Source organism: Apis mellifera, linkage group LG5, assembly GCF_003254395.2.
Source record: "Apis mellifera strain DH4 linkage group LG5, Amel_HAv3.1, whole genome shotgun sequence".
In the NCBI taxonomy this organism is placed as follows: domain Eukaryota; kingdom Metazoa; phylum Arthropoda; class Insecta; order Hymenoptera; family Apidae; genus Apis; species Apis mellifera.
Genome location: NC_037642.1, coordinates 5,100,248 through 5,119,734, shown reverse-complemented (window position 1 = coordinate 5,119,734; position 19,487 = coordinate 5,100,248). Strand labels below are relative to the sequence as shown.

Here is a 19,487-nt window from a genome sequence, read left to right as displayed (position 1 = left end):
CAAACTATCTGCCTGGAAATAATCCAAGCCCATCCCATTAAATTTTCACCCTGATCTCTCTATTCATCCCGAACAATTCTCCCCCTTGTACACCTACATCCACCACAAATGCTATACATTCCAGTATTCACACCTAACAACTCACTCCATGCTCCATTCATTTTCATCACTCATCCTGGACCCCCAATCTCTCAACCACTAACAACTGACAACAACAAACGCGATCAAAATCAAAATTCCCTGCGTAAACAGTTCAGAGACAAAGAGGGGAAAAAAAAAATAAAACCGAGAATAAAATATTCAAGAATTATTCGCTAATGGATATTGAAAATAAAAATCATTCTCAATGACCATATATGGAAAATTTAAATTATTTAAATCTTTAATCAAAATATTGAATTACGTTATAATAATTCGTATCTTCTTGGATTACACCATCCATTTGAGAGAATTATTTTTCACTGTGTTTAACGCGAAAGTTATTCTTTGACATTCGCGTTAACATTTCGTTTAGAAAAATATCTTCTCAAATCCGTGCCTTTGCCATACCAATTCTCAAGATTAAAATCTTCAGGGTGCAAATACATCCCAAGTTAAAACTCTAAAAATTCACACTACAACTAAAACAAGATGAGATCGACTGTTCGATAATAACTTTCACTTTCGACAAACTAGCGAAAAAAAAAAAAAGAATAACTTCCAACAACTTTCGAAACTTACGAAACTTTCTCTCGAAACGAACGCTCTATTCTCTTTCGAAAACACGAAAGTGCACGAAAGTTCCTTCTAAATTTGAGAAATATTCTCGAAACAATAATCAGAATCTTTGCTTTCAGAATAGGAATTCGCCTAAGAATAAAACTCTCAATTATTTCTCCTTCCATTTCTCTCCCCCTCTGGTTAATAGAGAAACTCGCTCCAAAAGGAGAAAACGAACAACAACAACAACAACAACAACAACAACAACTCTCAAGGCATCCGCAAAAAAATATCCTCGACAACAATTCCACGCTGAAATGTATTCTCACCCTTGGAAAGTGGTGCGAGCGTCGACCGGTCGACGATTGCGCACCACGTGGCTCCGAGTTCGCGCCAGTAGGGGTAGACTGTTGGGACGGGGGTAGGGGAAGGGCGACGGGGTGGGGACCGACAGACGCACCCGACCCCCTCCGCCCCGTGATACCGTGGATCCAGAAGGGAAAACGACGGCTTCAGTCGGCACGCGGCGTCGCGACGCACCTCATCGTACATACGCGTTCCGTTTCGTTTCCCCGAAACCGGAAATAGGCTCGGCCCTGTGCGCGTGTGTGAATACTCTTTTCGGGAGGTAAGCAAGATCGGTTGCGAGAAAGGGTGAAAGAGGAAGGGTTGTGAAGTGAAGAAGAGGAGGTTTCTTCTCGGTGGCGTCGACGACGTCGAAGCGTGCATTCGTTCCTTGAACTTTGGAACGAACCGTGAACGTCCTTCTTGCATTCGTCCTTCGGGTGAGAAGAGACGGTGAGTCAATGAGAGGAATTTATTTTGGACACGTTCGCTTCGCTTTTTCTTTGTTTTCCTCTTTCTTTCGCGCCATTGATAAGACGATTTGCGTCTCCGTAAAGTAAAAAGTTTTCCGAGAAATGAGGATTGGAGTGTTGTCGTCGAGAAATTTGAATGGGATACTCGATTTATAACGAGGAGGGGCATGGTATGGTGAAGAGAGACAGGAAGAAGGTAATCGAAAGTGATTATTGGATAGATTAAATAGATAGTGTTGGAAGCGAAGGTAACAAGATGTAAGGTTCTTCTCGAATTTTTTATGACACGAAATATATATCTATAGATTGTAGGAATAAATTTACGCGATGTTCCTTTTTTTTTAATATTCGTAACAGATTTTTGCGATATATACGAGAAATACGTATATTTACAAAGATAATTTCGACCGTTTCGAATATTGTACAATACGTGTTGCGATGCATTATTCGGGTAATATCGTCGCGTACCATTAACATTCATTAATGCTACATTCGGGCAAATTCAAAATTCCATAAATCTTTGTATATCGGCGCATACTATTACGGTATCTTCAAATTCAACGCGACGATTCATACAACATTATCAATTATGTTGCGATGTACAATTACATAGGAGCGTTTCGCGCAATTACGCGGGAGTTAACCAAGCGTGGTTAGTTTGCTATAATCGCGATGCGTTTGTGTAACGACACGGATAATGAAATCAGCGGAAGTTGCCTTATCGATACACGCTCATCTAATTACCGGTACGGTTGACAGAGAAGAAAGAAACTATATCGATCGAGCCAATTACCGGAAGAAACTCGGAGAGAAGAATTCCAATCAATTCGTCCTAATTGTTATTCAAATCGATCGAGGAAAATTCGATCGTTTATAACTCTCGCGTGCTTGCTTGCAAAAAAAAAAGGAGAAGAAGAAGAAGAAGAAGAAGAAGACGACAATGTGAAATCAGGAAGAGCAGGAAGAAGGACGAACACTTCGATGAAACTCTCCGTCCAACTTTCCGCCGCTGTTATTATCTAATCCGAGACGAGGATACGCACGGATTAATTAAATAGAACACGAATGCACGAAGTTGGAAAGTTTCCGAGGTCGAAGCAGTCTTGTTGGTAATTGGGTGATCAGAGACACAGAAAATATTCTCATCTCCTTTTAAACTCGACTTCAAGTTTCTCGATGATCCAACAGAAACGTCGAATGTCCAACGTTGCACCTCAACGTTCGCGAAATTCTCATTTTCCACTCGATTTTCTCTCGCCGTTCCTTTTCATTCTCCTTTCTCTTGTATATATATATATATATATATATTTTTTTTTTAAGTTTAAGTTGCCTTCATACGGAACGACGAATTCTTTCGCGGAATAGAAAGAAATTTCACCGTGTGGAAACCACGTTTCTCCCACGGTAACGTATAACGTTCGACGAAATAGAATCCAATAATCCCATCGACATTCCCTCTGTAAATTGGTGACTTCTATGCAATTTTATCGGCGTCTGCCTGACAAATGCATATTGGACTTGGTATCGAATCCAGAAAGATCCAATCTTAAAGGATATTCCGCGAGAAATCTCTCGTTTTAAAATATATATACTTTTGTTTATTGCTCGCTATTAAATTTTTTTTTCTTTTCTCTCTTTCTTCCCTTTGGATAATTTCAACCGATGAAGTATCCGACGTATTCGATTCATTTCGATATCGATCCCATATCCTGCCATTCCCTTCTTTTTCTCTTCCCCTCCACCGTGTTTACTAATTAAACGATTCCGAGGAGGGCGGTTAAAATATTCAATCAAATCCTCCCCCTTCGGTCTAGGTCCCTCTAGAAAATCCCCCTTCGAAATTACGTCACCATGGCGATTCGTCTTTTCCTTTGTGCGCGTTCGTTAGTTATTATTCATACGCGCGTTTTATTGTGCGATAAATTTAGGGTCGAGAATACGTTCGAATCGGTAGATTTATTTCGTAGATTTCGTATTTTACTCTAATTAAAAATTTTCGTAATATTTCTTTCAATTTCCCAGTGCTGTTTTATCACTAAAAAGATATATATATATAATCTTATTCTAGTAATCTGATCTTTTAATAATGTTTGCATTCTTATAATTATTTCTTAGACGGAATTATTAACGATATTTGTGTTTAAAATTTCCTTTACATTCCGCGTTAATTTTAAACCGCTTTGTAACGTCGACTCACGGCTCGAAGCACGGATTACTTGTAATTCTGGTTCGATAAAGGGAAGTTGAATTCGTAACGAAGTTTGACTCGAACTCTATTAGAATTTCAATTCTACGAATTGGTGATTATTATGCAGATTATTATATTGTCATATCGTGCCTTTCGCATTATCGAATCATATATACGTAATTTTCGATATTGCATCATCAAGAAATACAAAGAAAAATATATCCGGTATGCAACGGTTACAATTATCTCCAAAAGAGGAAGAAAGAAAGAAAGAAAAAAGAAGCATCATAAAGCAACAGAATTAAACGAGTTAAAATTAGATGAATGGAAACGGAAAAATGAATTACACCTTTGATTTCGTTCTCCTTCAAAAGCTTTCAAGTATCAACTTTAATCCATGACGAATTTAATCTTTCACAAAGTACTTAGCGCAACGCATTATCGTTTAAAGTTTCCCAGGGTGGGGCGAAACTAAGGTTCACTCTTGAGTTGCAAGGAGAGAAAGCAGCTCAGAATTCAAATTTATCAGATCTTAATCACTGTTGATGGAACTTGGACTGTTCTTCGAATGTTAAATCGTCGAAAATCTGATTCGATGGAATTGAGTAAAAGCGATTCGGAATGAATGAGTCGAATTTATCGGGGATTAAGCATCTCGGGAAGAAACTTGGCTTAGAAATTTCCCTGTGTGTGAAAATGTGCATAGTGAATCGTTAATCTAGACCGAAGGTTGGCTCTTGCGATTATGTGCATGCATGTCGGCGCCTGCCGCCGCCTCCGGCTCGTAACATTGAATTTTATCCGCCTCTGTCTTGTGTCGCGCCATCTGCCACTTATCTTTACAACGAAAGTGCATTTTTAAAAAAATACCGCGTATATCGTGACTTGTTTTATACATGTTATTCTGCAGCTTTAGAAATTAGAAATTTTTATATAGAGATGATACGCGTATTTCTTTAGATTTGTTGACCGATAAAATTTATTACATTAAATATTATTTTTTTTTTATAAGGGTGTCCATTGAAGAGCGAGATAAATATATTTGATTAATTTTAGGGAAGTCTAGGGATATTTTCACTGTTCAAACAATTGACATTTATTAATATTATAATTTTTATTCATGATTGGAATTTATCTTTTTATTATCTCGAATTAATTATTTTGGAGTACAAATGACAAATTCTATCTATTGGAAATATTCAAATAAAATTAAATTAACGATAAATGCACTATTGCATTTTATGAAATATATATATATCGCTTTATTACTATCGTGAATTATCATTCTAATAATACACGTTTCACGTGCATTATTAAATTACATCTACATTTCATTCGTATCATTTTTCACCCGTTAAAATGTACCGATATAGAATTGAGTTCTATTCTTCAACGGTATTGATAATATTTACTTTACTCCAACCAAGTGAAAACATGTTCGAAACGTGTTCCAGTGTAAGAACGATGAATTCCACACACGATAAAGTTGGACAAGTTCATTAATAAACGAAGGCTGGAATCGAGCCCAACATTTTCTCAGCAAAAATTCATTTATATAAATAAAACATTTTCGTCGAATTCGATTGAAATACCATGAAAATTGCACTAATTTTATCTTTACAAAATATTAAAATTATATAATAAGATTAATTTTCTAAATCTTTTTGAAAGAAAAAATACACATCCTTTTACGTGTTGTTCAAAATTTTATAAAATTAAATGTAATCTATAACTTCTCGTTTTTCTAAAAAAAAAAAAAGAAGAAACGTATAAATAATCCACACGCTTTACAAATTAAAAAATGATACACTTTCCCAAGAAGCAAGCAAAAACGACAAAACCATATTTCCACGTGCTATAATTTACAAATTAAACACAACCCATAAAAGAGATAATACACAAAGAAATGACCATCAGCTCCTCGTTAAGAGTCTTCTAAAAAAAAAAAAAAAAGAAAAAAGAAAAAAGAAAGCACTTTTCCACGTGTTCGTTACGTCACCAAGCAACACGTCCTATCACTCGACCAAACATTCATTTCAATGAATGTAATTTACGATGGAGGACGATGGGCAAAGGGATCGTGAGGGTGATGTCAATTTTCCTCCTCCAAGCAATTCCACGCGTGTCGTCCAAGCTTGCGTGTTGAGAGGAGGACGGACACGTGCCGTGAACAGTCGACGAGCGGGGAGAGGGGAGAGAAATTGCACGTGCAGTTGCAATTGTTCCGGGCGTGCAGCAGCAAGCACACGCTTCATTCGATAAGATATTGTACCGCCCACGGGAGGCTTTGAATAGGGAAAACTGCATTCAATGACCGACTTCTCGGAAGGAAGTAATAGGGTTGGCCCGTCCTGAACGGCCAGTATCCACCTTATCAGTCGTGGAACGACGAGACGTTATAGTAGCGCGGATAACTACTTTTGTGCAACGAAACTCGACTCAGTGGCTCAGTTGTCGTGATAACGTTCAACCATCGCTGGAAGAAATTCTTTTCTTCCCTCTTTTCTCGATTTCATCTTATTTTGTGCGTGATAATATATATTTATATATGGAAAAGAGAAAATTTGTAATTAAATTGTCCATTCTAATTAATTTCATCTGCGGTGGTGGTGAATTTTGAGAATCGTAATGGAAAGATGAAAATTTTTATACGTTTTATGTTTCTCGAACGAAGAATTATTTAGTAATATTATTACGAGATATTAAAGGGATGGCGAATAAATTAAAACGTAAATGGAAATCTTTTGTGTTCTCTTTTAATGTTCTCGTGTTTGTAAAGAGAAATCTGACAGGAGGGATATTAAGAAAGTTAAAAGGATGAGTAAAACCCTGGTAAATTGTACGTCTTACAAATTGGACTGTAAGGAAACAGAGGAAAATCGTTTCCTCTGTAGTGGCGGAGGATTTTCAATCGTGGAAATCGTGGAAACCTCGTATAGAGAGTTTCAATGTACACACAAACCGTGTACAAACTCGCCCCTTTCCCTCTTGTGTTTTTCCTTACAAAAGGGACACGTTAACCTTCTTTATCCACGATCGACTTTCGAGAAATCTGTAAGACGAATGGTTGCAACCATCGTTCGATTCTTATCCTGGACTTAACATTTAGAGCATGAAAATTTCCAGAGACGATTTAGTTTTACCTACGCGCACGATTTCGTGTCTCACGAATGAACAAGAATCGGAGAGAATACAACGAACAACAAAAAAGAAGATCTTCTCTGAAGATTTCGAGAGAAATAAAATGGAAATTTTATTCGTGTCTACGTTCAAAATTTCTACTGAACAAATTCTATGGATTAAATGATCGAATGCAAATCTTGAGTTTAAAAATTCAATACAATAATTATATATAATAATCTGTTTCGTATTAAAAATATGAACAACAATTAATTTCATCGTATACTCGAATATTCCCTTCACCATTTTATTAAAATAATTATCGTCCAAATTTTTCTTCCTATTAATAAATTTTAATATCAATTCTCTTCTCTGAATTCACCTCGTTCACGTCTTCCACATTTGCACAGAGTAGAAAAGAAATTTGAATTTCTCACCGGTTTTAAAGTAACTGAAAGGACAATCATCGTCGTGGAATCGGTCAAAGGAACCATTGTGAAAGGAACAAGGGTGAGAATTCGGCGGAAGTTGGTTGATGGAAAGCTGAGACACTGGGGGTAACTCGAGCAAAACGACGGAAAGTTCACGTCGGTTCGCTTTGCGCCCTTAACTTGGTACAATTTCCGATCCGAAAGTTAGGCTACATTACGAGGACATGGAACGATTTCAAGGCGGGGGTTATTCGCTTATTTTCGTTTATTATTCTATCGATAATAAAAAATATTTAACGCTTGCTTCTTCTACAAGTGGATGACAACGAAACTTTTTTAAAAAAAAAGGCGAAGAAAGAAAGAAGGATAGTTATCCAGCGTATGAAACGGATGTTGGCATAAAAAGTTTATAAATTGGGTCACAGTTGTACGTGATACGCGAGCCAAGGTTGTCGAGGTGTTCCCGGAAACAGCAACTTTTAAACACCGATCTAATATTGCGCCCTGCATTCGAGGAGATCCAAATCGGAGGGAATTTTAAGAAGTTGAACTTTTAAGTTGAGTTCTACGTGTTCGAGGAGATAAATAATTTTTTAATCTAAGTTTTGACATTAAAGAAATTTTATTATTTTTTTGATAAGGACCGAAGGAAACGAGTTGATTTGTGAGAGAATGAATTGAGAATATTCTAAAAATATTTCCCTTCGATGCATAATCTCGTATTTTTCTTCTAAGTGAATTTGTTTCAAATGAGTTGTAATAAAGGATGCGATGGATATTGTGTAATTGGTTAAGTTTTTTTTTGTAAGATTCATTAGATTAGATGTAGAAGGTAGATGAACCTTCATAAATCATCCGAGAAAGTTGGTTTAAAATAGAGATAAAAACGTGAAAACTGAATTAGCTGTTACAATTAGAAATTTGTAGAGAGAGAAAATGATGAATGAGATTATTTATAACGAAAATTTAACAAGATTAATCTAAATTACGGCTGGTAATAATTAAAGCTTAAAATAATAAAATATAATCACACGTTTTTGGTTATTTCACGTTAATACGTATTTATTGGTGTAAAATCTTCACGTGATATATACAGATTATTGCAGATACGAATTTACATAATAGTTACATATAATAAAAGAAATATATACTTTGTCATTCTGAATGGTAATTCATTGATTAATTTGCATTTGCAAATATTCTCTCCGACATAATATAAATTCATTCTAAATTACAACATTGACATTCACGTCATCAAAGGAACCAATGAATCTATTACGATTAATATTACAAAAATAATAATTATTATTCGACTACTCGAGAGAATTCATCTAACCTCTTTCAACATGTTATATCATCTCGCATTTTCTTTCATAATAACATCATAATATACCCTCCTGAACGAATTTCGTTCTCCTCGCCTTTGACGAGGAGAGTTGTCAGCTTATCAAACCCGGTGTGTCGTATTTAACGATCGACAATCGATAGCTTTGGCTGCTAGTCTTCGCGGCAGAGTAAACAACCCTCGAATGTAAGAAGACTCGCGGATACACGAATGCTCGAGCGCCTCGAAAAAGGGGACGGCCAAAGAGAGGCTTTTGAACGGTTCAGATAAGCCAAGCTGGCAGCCATCGAGACGAGGCACAGAGGGAAGACACTGATTTTATCGTTTAATCGACGATCATGAAACCCTTTGCGTCGCTCCTTTAATTCTTCGTGGTTCCTTTCAACCTTCTTCTTCGTAATTATTCAAGACGGTTTAATCTGGTTTTAGTGGAGATTTGTAACAATATATAAGGAGCAAGCAATATGTACATCTTTTTTTTGGATGTTCATGAGAAACGGTATTATTGGTTTTTATCGATTTTTTATTTTTTATTGCATTATATTAAGTTTAATTTATATAGATGATATTTGCAATAAATCAATTTCGAAAAATTTCCAAATGTAAATGAACTAGAAAGTTATATACGAATTCATATAATATTTATAGATCATGTTATATCATATACATGTTTTTTCTGTGCAATCAGTGTTTAATATGGAAATTTGATTACATTTATTTTTTAAAGAAATTATTGAAATTATTAAATTAATTATCTTTTTTATTTCATTTTGGTTATTCGATATTTTTTCAATTTTTAAACGAATACAAGTACAAATATAAACTAAGACTTTCAAATCGGAATGTTAACGTAGAATTATTTTGTATAAATGATCGAAGAGTAATTTGTCTTGACAAATGACTCGGGTGATTCATACGAACAGTATTAGATGTACCTACGGAACAAAAAACTGTCTACAAAGTTTTTTCTTTCATTCCTAATGGTTTCCTTCAAGTCAGAAGGAACGAAAGTTTCGAGAGTACTTTCACAAACTCATAAACTACCCTATGATCAAATGTACCCTATCTCTTAACATAATCTCCCCCTTCCAAACATAAAATTCCATCTACTTACCAATCCTTAACCGCTAAAATAGTTAACCGATCCCTCGATTAAATGTCCAAATATAACCTCCATATCCCAAATTTCTCTCAAAATTTACCCTTGACATTTCGCACCTTGCGAATCCAATATGCAAATTAATTTTTATACATACCACCAATCCTTTTTTCCCCAAAATTCTCGAGAATCTAAGGAAGAATATTCTCGAACGAACTATCCTATTAATTCCGAAATACCAAGAGTGAATTGCACGCAAGATATATATATATATGTAAGAGAATATCTTCGAAGTTGGCTGCGATATTGCAGGGGAAATCAAGGCCGGGAATTATAGGCATAGTTAAAACATTGGATCAATCATCTCCACGTTGCATAAATTCAAGGGAGAGCCAGGCCTTGTAATTTTCCTTCAATTCGTTTAATTCGCCACGAATTAATTTCGCGAAGAAACGCGATCAAAGGGTTTGCATTTTGTTCCAGGGAAGAAACTTTTCTTTCCCAACTTTCTTTTTCAACGAGCCGGCTACCCGAGGGATCGGGAGAGGGTGGCGTAATCGGCGGCGTGGCAGGGGCGCAGCTTTCTAATCCTCGTCGCGAGTCTTCCTCAGAAACACGATCCACCCCTCCCCCTCCCTCTATATACTCTCGCATTAATGAAGCTTATGAGAATGTAACCGCCTGGGGAGCATCGTATTCTCGATCGCAAGCTAAACGGAATTTAACCCCGGTCGTCTACCTACTGGGTTATCGAACCACGGGGTCAAGGAGATTTAACCACGGTGAATGATGGCAAGATGAAACACGAAAAAGAGGGAGGGGATGGTCATAGAGAATTTTTTAACTCCTCTCGCGTTTTGTTTTTTCATTTCGCGTTTTAGAGATTCATTTTAATCTTGGAAAAATTAGAAATTTCTTAAAATTTATTCTAACGAGGTTTTTTTTTTTAAATAAATTTATTTGCAGGATTTATAACAAAGTTTGATTATTGATTTGATTCTAACTAAATTCACTTAATGAGATTCAACGAGTCATTCAAAGATCAATTTATTTTTTTATCGAAATTGATGGATTAATATATTTTCGATAAAAATGCGAATATATTTAATGGAGTTATATAGAATTATATAGGATAAAATGATTCATTGGACAAGTGAATTATTAATATCTAATAGAATATTGGCCATGAAGAGTGCTAATGAGTTAACTCGTTTTTATCGATTATCACGGATAATGGATCCTAATTTCATAGGGGTGCATTAAATTTCACGCGAAGATTCAATATTTTAGCCGAGCAAATTCGAAAACTTTATTAACTTCTTACTTCTTCTGAAGCCGCGAACGAAAAATATGATACGTTCGATTTTTGAGGAAATCGAAATGAAGAAATTCCATTCTCGAAAATAGAATTTTATATTTCCCTTGATTTCACGCGAAACAGGAAACGTATCGTAGAAAATACGAGACGATCGTACATCGGTCGTCTCATAAATGACACCCGTCACAGAGTTTCTTGTAAAGTATCAATTTCTGTGCATTATACGTACAAACGAGCGAGACGTGTAATTCATAACACCGGTACCTTCGTCTTTTCTTTATTCTGTCTAATTATAGTCACGCCACGAGAAATATTAACGCGAAAGAGATATAATTTCCACGAGGAAAATAGAAGTCGCTTTATCGAAGACTGAATGAAACTCCGAGACAAAAGTTCGGATCAAAAGGAAACAATGGAAGAATAAACTATTAATAATATTATTTTGTGCGTGTATTTAAAATTTATCAACTACGTATATAATCAGTCACGAAGGTGTATATATTTAACCAATAAATTATCAAAAACTTGGAAAAAAAAACTTTGTAAATAAATAGAATTATATTTAACGAAATAAAGGAAGTGAATCTTTAAAGATCTTTAAAAAAACAAATCCATTATTGCCTACAAATTTCTATTACAATTATTTATAACAAGATAACATATTTTTACAATCGACTGTACACTGCGTTATTGATTAGATCAAAAAGGATTTCCACGGTGAAATTACTTTTCCATTCCTTCCAGTCCTTATCGTTCGTTACGCGCGAAGGAATTTGTTAAAAAAGAGAGGAGAATCGTATCCCTGGCTAAAAAGGGAGGGTGTTTAATCCTCGGCGTCAACCCGTCTGGTTGTTGAACCCGGGTTAAATGAAAGATATTCGAATGAATGAAAAGCGGAGGCGTTATGCTATGCTCATAATCTCCTCCGTTTATTATCACAGTAATTACGTGGCGGCCTTTGACTCGATCCATGACGGTGGTGAACTCTCTCGTACTCTCGATCCGTTACGTATCGAAGAATGAACCGAGGTGACTCATACGATCGACGCGCGATTAATTAATCCCGTGAACTCCGTGGAAAGAAAGAGGGGGAGGGAAGAAAAGCAAGGCTAATTAGGGTTGGCCCGAGGTATTCGCCCTGCGAACGAGTCACGCGCTTTTGAACGTCTCTCGAGAAGGAACGGCACCGAGTTGGATGTACAAAGACGTGAAATTTTCATGTTCATTAATTTGCAGCGGTGGCACGCTTTGAACTTTGTTCGAGGGGCCGCCTCGTGGGGATGATATTTCGCCTTGAGAATCGTAGCGCCATCCGTAACGAGCGAAGATTTTTTCGTGCGAGGGTAAAATGATTTCTCTCTCGTATGTTTCTCGTCTACGAGTTGTATATATTTTTCGATGTGAGAAGATAAATTTGATTATCGATCTGAGATAAAATTTTGATCGAATAATTTATATCAAAATTATATCCGTGATTAATTTCTCAACGTGGTTTCGTAATTATTATTTTGTTCATAATTGTTTCGAAGAAACATTGTGTTTAAATATCATATCAGAATTCGAATAATCAGTTATATTTCCACCTAAAATATTTTATCTTCTCTCATCGAGAGATTTTGAAATAGGGATGAATCGTTATTATTCGTTATATTTACCATTGATTTAAATTTCAAGACTAGAAATTTATTATCAGAGAATTGATTGAATTAAAAATTAAAAAAGTGAGGATAAAAAATGCGATTAAAAATAGAAAAATTTCTTAATTATCTCGTATTGAAATATTTACAACTTAACTTTATAACTTGATTTTCGTGTTTTCATGTTGTGATGTCGTAATTAATTACTTAACAATCACCTTATAATCAATACCATCGGATAATCGTCGATAATTATGCGTTGAAAATTTCTTCCTTCATCTCGCTAAATTGAAAACTTTTGCATGGAACTTCCACGTAATATCATCTACGATCGCACGTTCGTTAAAACTTTTTATCGTTAATTCGATCATTATAGATATTTGATCAAATGAAAAATAACATAGAATTATTGATGAATGAACCTTAATTTTTGATATTTAAAATATTTCCATGACGTGGCACGTCTCTCACTAGATAATCAGAATGGATGAAAGGAAAAAGAAACCATTGAAGTCACGATAAGGGTGACAGTCGTCCTCTATCCTTAAAGTGAGTATTGCTCCACTATAAACCTAGATTCTATTTCTAGGTCTACACTTAAGTGATATTTCTGATTTAAATCATTGTTGTATAATTCCCATTGTGGCCATTTTTGATTCTCAAAATGAATTTTATTATCTGCACTACACTCGTTACTGCTTTTTTTCAAACACTATTACTGTCTTATTATTATTCGAGAAAAATACAAAAAAATTTTTCGGATATCGAGACACTACTTATTGTTATTTATTTTATTCGTTATATGGATGGAAAATTAATTTAAATGTAAATGGATTTATGAAGGAAAAGTATTTTTTGAAAGTATAATTTTTCTTATTTAATTAGATGCATATTCATATAAAAAGGGATAAATTTTATAATTAGTAATTTATTTTTGCAACGCAAGAGTTCAACCCCTTGGACTTGAAGAAAATACGACTTTTATCTCGAACGAAAGTGTAGGGGGAAGAAAAAAAAGTTATCCCTGCTAAAAATAACGTTCGAAGAATCTTCACCCCTGAATAAACGATAAAGTTTAAATAAACGCTATAACATTTTCGCTTAATATTATTCTGGTAAAAATATAGTCTTCGATGTGCAAATATTTACCGCGAAACGAAATTTCCTTTCACCGTTCAATTAAAACATCGAAACTCTTCACATCTTCGCTAGTGCGCTAAATACTAGCTGGATATAAAATAAACTCGGTCTATGCAAATTATGCGTGTATATAAAGCATCAAAGAGTAGTCGGAGGCGTCTAAGAGAAACTTTTATTGATAAATAATTATCATAGAAAGCATCCGAGTTATCAAAATAAACATTGACCTACAAATATTATCTTAATTTGTTACACTTTTATTCTAAGATTGATCGACAAATAAATTGAAATATATCGGTTAGAGAATAAAATTTATGTATAGTATTCAAGTCGAGTAAATTATAATGAAATGTTATTTTATTAGAAAAGAAAATTTCGATGAAAATTTCTTAAGAGAGAAATTTTATGCTATATTTCATTCTTGGATTATTTCATGTTTCACCTCAGATCCAGATAGAAATATTTCAAGAAGTCTGATACTTCTGAAAAGTGTCGTAAGCAGGTTAGATGGTATATTTCACATGTTTTAGACAGACTTTTGTGGCTATTCAAGGATAGACATTTCGTTCAGGATATAAAAAGAATGAAAATGATTTTTTTTTATTTTATCACCTGGATGATTGTTCCAATATTTATATCATCAATGTCTATTTGTTATAATTTAATTTCACAAATGAATGAAACATGTTAAATGATGCAAAATTCTCGACACGATTGTTCAAACAAATAAAAAAAGGACTTGAAATTAAATGGAAAAGACGTCATAAAAAATTGTTCTCGTATTAAATTTCTTTTTATACGGTGATACTTTCAAATCATATTTTTCGCTTCTTAAAAATCCATTATCGTAATTTATCTTCTCATTTATCTTTTCGAGAATATCCGTTTCCCTGAATATAGAACCTGTGAAGATAGAGATGCAAGAAACGAGTATCGACTCGAAATCCATAACGAAGGATTATTCGAAAAAGCCAATGGACAGTCAAATTAGAAAATAGAGCGAAAGAGAATGGAATTGTTTGCGTGAGCTTTCTCCAGATAAAATTGATTACAAACCAATAACGCTATTATATAGCCATGATTATTCGATAATTCGAAATAATTCACGCAAAATCCTTTATCTTATTCGAAATATTGAAGCTGAGGATAATATATTTTCTGACTATCGATCCTATCCTCATGATATATGAAATATTTTTTTGATTTATCGAGCACTCGATTCTCAAAGATAGATAATTCTCAAAGATTTAGATTAAAATCATTCTTTTTTTAATATCGTCAATTACGTTTCCAAGAATAAGATTTTAAAAGATTATCTATAATCATAATAACGATCCACTTTAAATTCCTCTTTCTCTCTCTTGAGCAAATCATCGTATACGTAACATCTTTAAAAAAAATTCCAAACATTACACAATGAATCCATCAATAATCCACTAAAGCAAGGATAAGAAGATCAAAGTCAAATCCACTTGGAAAATTCATCCCTCTTTACTAGGATCGATAAATCTTCGAGCAAAATATAAACTGCATAAAATCGTAAAATATATATATATACATATTCCAAGAAATATAAAACGAATCCATCAACAATTCATTTTTTTTTCCATATTTTACGATCTCTCCCTTCGAAATGATCCTGAATCGCGTAATTCGCGCCATAATTTCGAGAAATACGCGATGCAATATCCGCGACGTAGCAGCACGTGGATTGCCCGAAATTCGTGTCACGATACTTGAACAAAAATGATCACGTTTCTCGTTGTTTACCCGAACAGAATTAGTGTTTGTGTAGCGAGTGAGCATAACAGCTCATCTGGAGTACATTCAGGCCGGGCCGTAAATGAAACCAGACGTGCCCGAGAATGTTCGATGCTAATTATAAATTCGGCCGACCATTCGAATCGCGAAAAGTCACGTAACCGTCGATGAATCGACGGAAGGATCTCGTCGCCGTTTAACGCAATTGGGGTAATTAAAATACTCGTCGATCCTCGGGGACGATCTATTCGGGATCCGATCTTTGCGCACGATTGCGAATAATTGATCACAAGCCAAACTCCCTCTGACGCGATATTTATGCTGGAAACGCCAGCTAAAATCCCATTTGCGATGAATCACTGAACTTCTTGCCGGCGTTAATGGACCGTAACGATCTTCGTTTCTCTCGCATAGATTTTTCTCCCTTTTATCCTTTTCTTTCATTTTTTTTCCCTTTTTTTTTTATTTTCTTTGTCTGATGTCGAAACCCGTGAATAGGGAAAAAGAAAGATAAGATTTATCGTAATGAGAAATATATTATGATATTTTCATCGAAGATTTTTATTTGGATTTTTATTCGATGAATTTATGAGAATAAAATTAAATTAATTGAATTGAATTAGATTAATTTCAAAGAATATTTTTTTTTTTTTATTATTATATATGTGTATATATATTTAAGATAATATGAATTTTTGATTTTAAAATATCTCCCACGTAATTATTTACGAAATATTAATTATTATTGGTTAAATAAATCAGTGGAATAAATAAAAGATTTGGTGAATAATGAATAATATGATTCAATATGAAACATAATTATTATCGTATTAATTAAAGATTAATAGATAAATAACCGTACAATTAATTTAATAATCCTCAAACTTCGATTTATGAAAAATTAAACGAGAAATAAAATAATTTTTAAAAATTATTTTATAAATTATTGAACGAAATATCCGGAGATGTAAAGGAATGTAAAGATTCTTTACAGTTTCACGAGAGAAAAGCTCTCTTTACTTAATATAATCATATTTTTAATTAAAATCATTCATTATTCCGACCTTTCCTATTTTCCTTCAATTCGAGTAGTTATAAGAATCACTATAGAGTTAAAAAAGGAGACATGCGATTTAATTATATCATCCGTAGATGTAATAAACGACTATCTCTGTCATTAATCTAGATCTCACTGATATGGAATTAGTACTATATCATTCTCTATTGCGTGTAGCATATCGTTCTAATGTTTCTTATCTAACAATAGAATTTAATAATCTTAGAATTTTTAAATTCTAATTTTAATCTTATTTTAAGAAATAAAAACATTTTTATCATAAAATTATTAAAATCATATTAATAATAATTCTTTCATATTTTTAAAAATTAATGCAATCCAATCCAATTTCTTTCTGTTCATTGTGTACAATATCTTTTTAAATTTAAATCTTTATTAAAATATTAATTCCAAAATTAAAGTCAAATGAACTAAAAAATTTAGTTTCGATTTATTGTAATGTAAAAATAAACTGAATACGAAATTTATTCTATTTTAAATATCGAATTAAAAAAAATTCAAGCATTAATCCTAGAACGAAATTAGATTGAAAAATCACAAATTTTGTGCAGAAAACGCGTAATATATAAATTACGAATAATTAACAAATTAATTCTACAATTATACATTGAAATTATAAAGAGATTCATTACGATTGAAGAAACAAGTAAATAAGTTTCTCTGCATTAATTCAACTGTTTTATATTTTCCTCTCTAATTAATGGATTCACCACTATGGAATTTATATTCCTTTATTTAGAACGCATATAATTCTTCGAAACATTTATAGTAGAATTTTGTCGTTCGAAATATCAAAAGAACGTAGGAGGTGATGAAGAAAGAAATCGATCGTTGTTATCACGTCATAAGAGATTCGTTAAGAAAAAAAAATGTCATAATATTCGATTCTGAAGCGAAAAAGTGGAAGAAAGAATGTCGATTATATAACGATAAAACAAATCGTAAGAATAGCGATGGATTTTTCTTTCCAGCTTCCCTTTCTTTCATCTTTTCTTTAAGCCGCGTCTATTGCATTTACCAGTGAAGAAAACAAGCGATATTTGAGGAAAAAGGTGACTCGAGAAAAAGGAAACGGGATCTGAATAAGTAGTGATGAAGGACGACGTGGAAAAAGGACAGTCTTTTAATTTGATTCCTCGAAAAAAAATTCGATTACTCGACAACTACTTCACTCTGTCATAACGTATAATCACAAATTATGCGCGTGATCGAGGAAAAATAGCGATTGAGAGAAGTAAATAATAATCGAGAGACTCGAGTCGAAATTGGAATAGAAGCGAATAAATTGAACGATTCGTAGGTAAGTACACATATATTTTCTTCCTTACTTAGTGAATATTTTTAGAAACAGAATTATTTTCAAATGGAAATCAGAAGAATAAATTCTTTTTTTCGATTTATTCTTAAATTAAATTCTTAAATTTTTTGAAAATGAATATATAGGTTAGAGAAAAATAATTATCTCATATTTGCCTATTATATTTGTTTAAAATATATATAATAAACGAAATAAATGATACTTGAAAAAATATTTTGAAATACAAGAAAAAAATAATTGTTATAAATGTTATTTTCAAATTACAATTTAATTTATTTGAATAAGCAAGTGATTGTAAAAGTTAACCTAAAATAATATTCACGTACATTTTTGCACCGTGAATTATAAGATACATTTTTTTCTTTATTGTAATTATATATCATTTTTCATGGATGTTAATTGTATTTTCAACAAGTTTAAAACATATACGTGAAATGTTTGTTAAAATGAAATATTATTACGCGAAACATACTCGTTGAAGCTACTAAATAAATATTGTAGTATGCAAACTGTTGCTAATTAAACGATGTTTAATGGTTTTTCACAAGTATTTATACATTAAAAAGAGAAATTAGGATATGATCATATTATTTAAACTTTTTGTAAAATTGAAATCACTTACCTTGATTATTTCAACTGCGTGTAATTAGATTAAACTTGTAAAATCACGTAACGTTTAAATACAGTTTTATTATATTTTCAAGTCATTTTTCACTTATATGATATATAATTAAATTGGACAAACGAATTTTAATTGTATCATTTAGATGGTTATTAATGAATTTTTTTAAATTTCAATTAATATTCATTCGTTTTCTTCTTCAATTTTTTACAAGATTAATTTTTAGAATTATATACTTCGTGATTTTGATGATATTGACACTTTCAAAGCACAATTTTTACAATAAAGATGAAAAATTAACAATTTAAAATAGCACAGATAATACTTTACGATCACTTTATTACCTAACGATCTTATTTGTAATATGAAAATTTCAACCAATAGGCGTTCTTATTTTAGAACTAACCAATTAGATTTCATATTTTTTCGTGAAGCTAGTCTTTTAATTTTTACAATAAGTTAGTAAATAAAAATTAATTTATACATCAATGATATTTTTTACATATTTGATAAGATATTAATCGTACAATATTTTTTATTTATTTACATTATTTTTCTAAATTTTTAATAAAATCATGAATATAATGTTAAATGTATTGGATTGGTTATTGAAAGTTCTAGAAATTGATGCAGAAATCTGATTGGTAGAAACTCAACAATATGTAATATTTCAAGTTTAGTCTTAGTATATTTGACGATAAAAAATCGTTGTGAGATTTCGCAAAAGATTAAAAGTGAAAAAGAACTATTGCTAATTAAACGATACTTAGCATGGTTTTTCACAAGTATTTATACATTAAAAATAAGAGAAATCAGGTTATGATCATATTATTTTTAGAATTATACACTTCGTGATTTTAATGATCCTAACACTTTCAAAGCACAATTTTTATAATAAAAATGAAAAATTAAC

The 19,487-nt window shown here is 32.8% G+C and overlaps 1 protein-coding gene across 2 annotated transcripts in view; it reads left to right on the top strand.

Moving 5' to 3' along the window:
• Positions 1-1,210: 1,210 nt before the first annotated feature.
• Positions 1,211-19,487, top strand: part of LOC100577231 — a 94,003-nt gene continuing 75,726 nt past the window's right edge. For both annotated transcript variants that reach the window (XM_026440797.1, XM_026440795.1), the window contains exon 1: positions 1,211-1,497. The gene's annotated coding sequence lies outside the window, so the exon portion shown is untranslated. The remainder of the gene's footprint in view (positions 1,498-19,487) is intronic.